The sequence below is a fragment of the Myodes glareolus genome, chromosome 17 (genome assembly GCF_982192425.1).
Source record: "Myodes glareolus chromosome 17, mMyoGla1.1, whole genome shotgun sequence".
In the NCBI taxonomy this organism is placed as follows: Eukaryota; Metazoa; Chordata; class Mammalia; order Rodentia; family Cricetidae; genus Myodes; species Myodes glareolus.
Genome location: NC_142042.1, coordinates 36,163,532 through 36,171,263, shown reverse-complemented (window position 1 = coordinate 36,171,263; position 7,732 = coordinate 36,163,532). Strand labels below are relative to the sequence as shown.

General features: G+C 47.1%; 1 long non-coding RNA gene across 1 annotated transcript; it reads left to right on the top strand.

The window, feature by feature from the left end:
* The first annotated feature begins 274 nt into the window (after positions 1–274).
* LOC148119363 (uncharacterized) lies at positions 275–6,553 on the top strand. The gene is made up of 2 exons (XR_015735320.1): positions 275–4,889; positions 5,160–6,553. It is a non-coding gene; the product is annotated as an uncharacterized LOC148119363 (long non-coding RNA).
* The last annotated feature ends 1,179 nt before the right edge of the window (positions 6,554–7,732 follow it).

Sequence of the window (7,732 nt, the reverse complement as noted above, 5' to 3'; positions counted from 1 at the left end):
ATCTTCTGTCAACCTCTTCCTTTGTCTCATTGACACTTGGGACACACTGGAGGCTGATTGCATGTGGACGTGACACGCAGGAGTAGGAGGACACAGTGTATGTCTGCCCAGGAAGGAGGTCAGTCCCCAGAGAGGTGTTCTGATCCCCAGCGATCTCAAGGATGTGAACAAATTAACCAGCAAAGGTAGGTGCTATAGGTCGAAGGACTCTGATAATGAAGGCCATGGACACTTGAGAGCTGTTGTCAGGTTTGGAACCCACGCTGGTGTGCCACTCAGCTTAGCCTTATTTGAACTGACCAATGAAATGAAAGCTTTTCTGCTTCTGTACCCGTGCTTTTGCTCCCCTATAAAAACCCCTCATCCCCAACCTGCAGGCGCGCAAATCCTCCGAGAGACTTTGCCGCCCACAGGTGCCTGTGTATCTCCAATAAACCTCTTGCAGTTTGCATCCGGCTGCGTGTTTTCGACTGATCTTTGGGGCGCAGGGGCCTCTCCCGAGGGAAGACGCCCCAGGGGAGTCTTTCATTTGGTGCGTTGGCCGGGAAGTTGAGGCCCCTATCCCAGAGACCACCGAATCACTGCCGGGAGGTGAGGTGAGCTGGCCAGAATTCTATGTTCTATGTTCTATGTTCTATGTCTATGTCCTGCACTTGTCTTACGTCTTTTGCGTCTGATTGTTGCGCTGCGAATCTGAATCTGTTCGACACAGCTGGGTCGACACAGCTGGGTCGGTCTGTAGCGGGCCTTGGAGAGGGGCTGACGGGCCTGGGAACTTTCCCCCCCGCACCCCGGGAGACGTCCCGGGGGGAGTCTGTTTGAGCCCACGACCAGAATCGGACTTTGTCCGAGGGTACGGGACTCGTCTGTTTGAGCCCACGACCAGAATCGGACTTTGTCCGAGGGTACGGGACTCGTCTGTTTGAACCCACGACCAGAATCGGACTTTGTCTGAGGGTTTGGGATTCGTCTGGGAGGTGGGGTGCCCGGGAGCCCCTCTGTAGTAACCTCCGTCTGTGCAGCGCGTCTGATTATCGGTCTGTTCTATTGTGCATCCTTATGGTTTGTCTGTTTGTTTATTGAAACACCAGCAGGGGGCCGCTGAGGACCAGCGGCCTGCCTGGCCTCCCGCTGTGCCTGCAGCGGAGAGTGAGGTTTGCAGGCGGCCGGCCAGCAAGCCCTGAGCCCAGGGCAAACGGCAGAGTCCCCGCCCACGACTTCCCGCCCTTGGCCTGCAAGCCGTTGCTGGCAGGACTCCAGTGGGGGAGGAAAAAGAAAATAGAAAGAATCAAAGTTAAGGTATCTGAAAGAAGGTACAAAAAGCAACGGGGAAGAAAAATCCCTTAAGTTCAGTGCAGGAGGAATTTGAAAAAACAGCAGAAAAAAATGAGGTAACTGAAGGCGGGACTATGAGGACGATGGGGTACGGGAAACCGCGGCTTCCGTCCCCTCTGACAACTGCCTTCCCTGTTCTTAAAGAGCCACAGAGTTTTTGAGGTGATTCTCGCCTAATTTTGATGGGAGAGCTCTATGCCTGGCTCTCATATGTATGTTTGAAATACTGGGCAACCGTTGCAGTGGCTAACTGACACGGAGTTGGGCCAGGCGCGGTGGCGCACGCCTATGGTCCCGGCTGCTCGGGAGGGAGGTGCAGAACAGCACCGGAGAGTGCTGGCTCGTCCGGGAGGCGTGGCCATGCTAACCAGATGCTGGCGGGAATTTGCTGGAGTCCGCAGAGGCGTCTACAGAAAGCCAGGTCGCTGTGGCGGCTTGGGCGGGCTAAAGTGACTGACATCAGAGGCTATGTGTCCCGGCCTTCTGGCAGGGTTGCGGTTTTCGGAGGACCTTTTCTGCACCTGAGCACGGGCTGTGCGGAAAGCCGCGTTTCCATAGCAACATGGGCGGGCTCATTCAGGGTGCACAGATCGCAGGCGGAAACGAGCAAGGCCCGGGCGGGGCCATGCCTTTGTTTGAGCGCGCCACAGTGTGCCGTGCCTCAGAGGCGGAGCTGTCGAAGCCGCCGCCGTCTGCTGCTGGTTACCCGTATCCTAGGTAACAGAGGCGGACTTATCCTCAGGCAACGGATAAGATAAGATAAACAATGCTAGACTTAGAGGCTTTTTTTCATCTGAATAGCGGAGCTGAAGAGATGGCTCAGAGGTTAAGAGCACTGCCTTCTCTTCCAGAGGTTGTAAGTTCGATTCCCAGTGACTGTGTCATCTTAGGATTCCAGGCTGGGAACAGGAAAACGGTTTTCCCATATTTTTGGAGCAATAATCTCATCTGTGCCAGATTTAAAACGGTTTAATTCTAAGGCACAGGCAAACAAGATTTGCTCTTTGAAACAGAGACATGCAGGTCTCTAAGTTCAAAACCAGCCTACTTCCAGTACTGATTGTGCTAAATTTTTACCCTGAGATTTTTAATACTCTTAAATATTAATTTGGGAGGAGAGTTTTGTTTATGTTTTTCTAGGAATGCTGACATACATTTGGGTGCCAGCAAGACTGACAAGAGAAATTAAAAAAAAAAAAAAAAGATGACCCAGTAGATGCTGAATGTCCTGCTTTGGAAGATTCATATGGAGGCAGCAGAGATGACCTTCAACCTCTTATCTCTTACTCTATTTTGCCTTTTCCTTCCTTAGGAATGGGTGGGAACAGAGATATTCTTGGCATGCTGTGTCTAGGTGGAAGTGCTGTATGTCTTTGATTGGTGTGCTACATGCCAGCTCAAATGAGGAGGGACAAGGTCTTTATGGCACAGGCCTTGACAGCCTTGAAATGTGTATCCTCACCCCAAGTTTGGCTCTCAGCCTTAAAGAGCTCTTTCAGATCCTATGGGTTATAACTATTATAAATATCTGTCATCATTTATAGGGGCTGGTTACAAATTATTGTCGGTTAATGTTAAAAAAAAATTGCTGGTCTCAAATGTTTCGTACTGGTATGTGCTGTTCTTGTTTAAAAATTATCATTGGTTAATGTTTTATTTTTTTTAAAAAAAGAGCCTATCGCTGATCTCAAATGTTTCACACTGGTATAGGATTTTATATGCTGTTCTTGTATGCTGTTCTAGTTTAAAACATAGCCATATATCCCCACTGAGAAAAACCACAAGAAAGACTTTGGTAAGAGTTTTTATGTTGTCTAAAAGCAAGAGAAATTTTTGCTATGTTGTCTAAAAGCAAGGAAAAATTTTGGTTAAAAAAATATATAAACAGATGGGCCTTATCTAGGTCCCCATGTATAACTTAAAGCAGGTGGGGAGCAGCTGACAGTCCATCACCGCAGGGCTCTGCCATCTATGTTTCTTGAGCATTTAAAGGAGGCTTACAGGCATTATACTCCCCATTGACCCTCAGAGGTTGTCTTGGCAGAAGGAGGTCAATGGTACCTATGGCCTTTATAGGACAGTCAGCATCAGATATTATGGTTAAAAAGAGTTACAGGATTTAATTAAGGAGGCAGAGAAAATGTTTCATAAGCGAAAAACTGAGAAAGAGAGAGAAAGAGGGAGAGAGATGGAGGCAGAAGAAAGAGGACTGGAGGGATCATAGACAAAAGGGAATTTTGGCCGCAGTGGTAGGAGAGAAAGGAAAGATAGGAACTAGACAGATAGGGAACCTGGGCAACAGAAGATCAAAGATGAACATGGACAGGCACCCCTTGGACAAAGGACGATGTGCTTATTGCAAAGAAGAAAGGAAGGGACTCTAAGGTACTGGCCCTAGAAGAAGATGATTGGAGGGGACTGGGCTCAGACACCCTCCCCTGCGCCTAGGGTAACCCTGACTATGGAGGGGACCCTTATGGATTTTCTAATGAACATAGGGGCTGAGCACTCTGTGCTATGACAACCATTGGGAAAGCTAAAGAATAGAAAGACTATAGTAATTGGAGCAACTGGACAGAAACAATATCTGTGGACCACCTCACGAACTGTAGATTTGGGGAGAGGACAAGTGACTCATTCCTTCCTGGCTATCCCCGAGCGTCCTATCTCTATTAGAAAGAGACTTGCTAACAAAGCTGAAGGCCCAACTGGGTTTACTCAAACCAGGCTGGAGATGATTAAAGCCTTTTGTTGACTGAACCAGTGACCTTCGCTCCCCCTGCTGTCCTCCATCCCGCTACCCTACTGCCTGAGACTGATGACATCTCGTCTACTCATCAATGCGCTGAGAAGCTGGCACCAGAAATGATCTGAAGGATCAGCCGTGGCCTGAAAGTCCGAGCTGGTGTACGGATGGCAGCTGTTTCATGATCGAAGGTAAGCGGAAGGCGGGGACAGCAGTGGTGGATGGGAAGCAAATGGCCTGGGCATAGCCTCCCTAAAGGACGTTGGCACAAAAAGCCGGACTTGCTGCTTGGATACGAATGACAGAGGGAGAAGTCTCAGCATCTACACTGGCAGCAGGTATGCTTTTGCCACTGCTCATATTCATGGAGCAATATACAGACGAAGAGGACTGTTAACATCTGCAGGAAAAGACATATACTTGTCCAAGACACCAAAAAGCTTGAGATGCTGTGGCTGAAAGAAAATCAGACGACAGACTCTCTGTCTTGGCAGAAGAAGTAGTCAAAAACTGCAAGGACTGTGCTATGATTAATGCAGGACACTCCATATATGCTCCTGGGAAGAGGCTCAGGGGCGATTGGCCTGGAGCCTATTGGAAAGTATATTTTGCAGAAATTAAGCCAGCCAGATATGGCAACAAGTACTTATTAGTTTTTATAGATACCTTTTCAGGCTGGGTAGAAGCTTTTCCTACCAGGACTGAGACAGCCAATGCGGTGGCTAAGAAGATCAAAGAAGAAATCTTCCCAAGGTTTGGGATACCCAAGGTAATTGGATCTGATAATGGACCTGCATTTGTTGCCCAGGTAAGTCAGGGACTGGCCGCCCAATTGGGGATCTATTGGAAATTACATTATGCTTACCAACCCCAGAGTCAGGACAGGTAGAAAGAAAAAAATAGAATTCTAAAAGAGACCTGCGGAAATGACTGGACAGCCCTCCTTCCCTTTTGCCCTGTTCCAGGTTTGGAATACCCCAGGGCGATTTAAACTCATCCCTTATGAGATCCTATGTAGAGAACCACCACTGCTCACTGGGTCGGATAAAATGTATAATCCTGATGTTATTCTTTCTAGACCTTTATTTTCCCCGTCTAAAGGCCCTTGAAATGGAGAGACACCAGATCTGAAAACCACTGAAAGAAGTACGCGTCTCTGCCTGGATCCACACCACCCACATGAAGCGAGCTCCTGAACTACCCAAACTACAGTATCCGAGGCTTTTGACAATGCTACCAGTCAAAAGACTTGGGTTTAGGGGATTAATCATAGACGGACTCTTACTGAGGTTATGTAATGAGACTCTAAGGGCCCTAAGACTCCTGACACCTGGTACTTGGTTCCTGGTTTAGATAGATGATGGGTTTATAGTACAGGTTTGATGCCTTGCATGTCAATGTTAATTTTTGATGATACCAAAGATTACTGTGTGTTTGCACAACTGGTATGAATTTGATAGAGAACCCATTTCTCTGACACTAGCAGTAATCCTGGGCCTTAGAGAAGCTGCCGATGTTGGGGCAGGTACTGCTGCCCTAATACAGGCCCCTCAGTACTTCAATGTATTAAGATTTGAGGGCTTTAGAACAATCTGGTTCCAAACTCGAAGAGTCATTGACTTCCCTCTCAAAATGGTCTTACAGAAGGGGTTTAGATTTGTTATTCTTAAAGGATGGAGGATTATGCAAATAGATCTCCCTGGATGACTACTTTGATATCCTCCCTTATGGGACCACTCCTAATTTTGCTTCTGCTACTGATGTTACCTTTATTAGAAAAAGAACAAGTGCTGTTCAGATTTTGATGTTACACCCCCAATACAATGCTTTAAGGTCAAGAAGATACTGAAATCTAGTTCTATGATTAGAACTAGGCACTAGAAAAAAAATGGGGGAATGAAGGACCCCAACTTCATTGGGGTCACAGTTAAAACTGTGGTTTTAACTTTAACCACAGTTATAACGCTCTGCAAAGGTTTTCAGATAGCAAGCTTCATTAAAGGCCGGGATGCTGAGCAAAGACACCTGAGCAAAGACAGCCTTATCTGGCTGTGAGACAGGAGATTTATGGATTGGTCATAGGAACAAAGAAAGAGAAGATTGCGAGGCCTGAGTCACGTAGAAAGCGAGGCTCGTCACGAGTTAGGGGCTGTGCGATCAGACATCTAGTCGCCAGCCAAGCTAGGAAGGCAGGAAGAGATAAGAAAAACAGGTAGGACAACCCCCTCTTTGGTATCCAGGTGGGTCTGGACAACCCCCTCCTTGGTATTTAGGTAAAAGGTCAGGAATGTGCCACTCAGCTTAGCCTTATTTGAACTGACCAATGAAATGAAAGCTTTTCTGCTTCTGTACCCGTGCTTTTGCTCCCCTATAAAAACCCCTCATCCCCAACCTGCAGGCGCGCAAATCCTCCGAGAGACTTTGCCGCCCACAGGTGCCTGTGTATCTCCAATAAACCTCTTGCAGTTTGCATCCGGCTGCGTGTTTTCGACTGATCTTTGGGGCGCAGGGGCCTCTCCCGAGGGAAGACGCCCCAGGGGAGTCTTTCACTGGTATGTTTGCTTAGGGTGTGGACCTGGTTTCCAGGTTACTGCTTGTTCTTAATCAAGGCTAGAGTGTGTGACATTTGTTTTAGGTGAAACTACACTTTCTCTGCCCCACTGTGACCTTGGAGTGTCTGCAAAAGCAGTCACTCAAAATGCCTATGTGAAACCCCACTCCTGCTCAGCTGATGCCAGGGAGGTGACGAAAGCCACTTAAGGCATCCAACCATTTCCTGGAAGGGGTCTCTACAAGCACCCTCTAACTCCCATTTGAAATCTATCTCATTTTTTTTTAAATAAAAAGATCACTTTCCATGGCCCAGTGAAGCAAGGCAAGAGCAGAATGGAGCACCCACGACCTAGATGAGGTGAATTGGCTGAACAGTGGAGAGATCCAACACCTCACAATCAAGAGAATTGGAAATGGGCAGTTTGGATAGTCTCCCAAAGACATAAAAATACCTGGTGATACGATTGAGCACCCTTTGGGAATGTGCCCAAGAGTGGTATAATTGGGCCTTGAGGCAGACTGATTTCCAGTTTTCTGAGAAACAGCTATACTGATTTCCAAAGCAGTTGTACCAGGTTGCACTCCCACCAGCAATGGAGGAGTATTCCCCTTGCTCCACATTCTCTCTAGCATAAGCTGCCATCAGTGTTCTTGATCTTGGCCATTCTTACAGGTGTAAAATAGAATCTCAGAGTTGTTTTGATTTGCATTTCCTTGATGACTAAGGGTGTTGAACATTTCTTTAGGTGTTTCTCTGCCATTTGAGATTCTTCTATCGAAAATTATCTAATGTAGGATTCCCCTCTGTATGCTGTGAATACCATTGGTTAATAAAGAAGCTGCTTTGGGCCTATTGCAATGCAGAATAGGACAAAGTAGGAATTCCAAACAGATAGAGGAAGAAAGATTAGGTGGAGGGAGGGAGAAGTCATGTAGCTGCAGCAGGACACAGACGCTGGAATCTTACCTAGGCTGCAACTGCATGGCAATACACAGATTAATACAAATGAGATAATTTAAGATGTAGGAGCTAGCTAGGAATATGCTAGAGTCATTGGCCAAGCAGTGTTGCAATTAATATAGTTTCTTTTTTTTTTT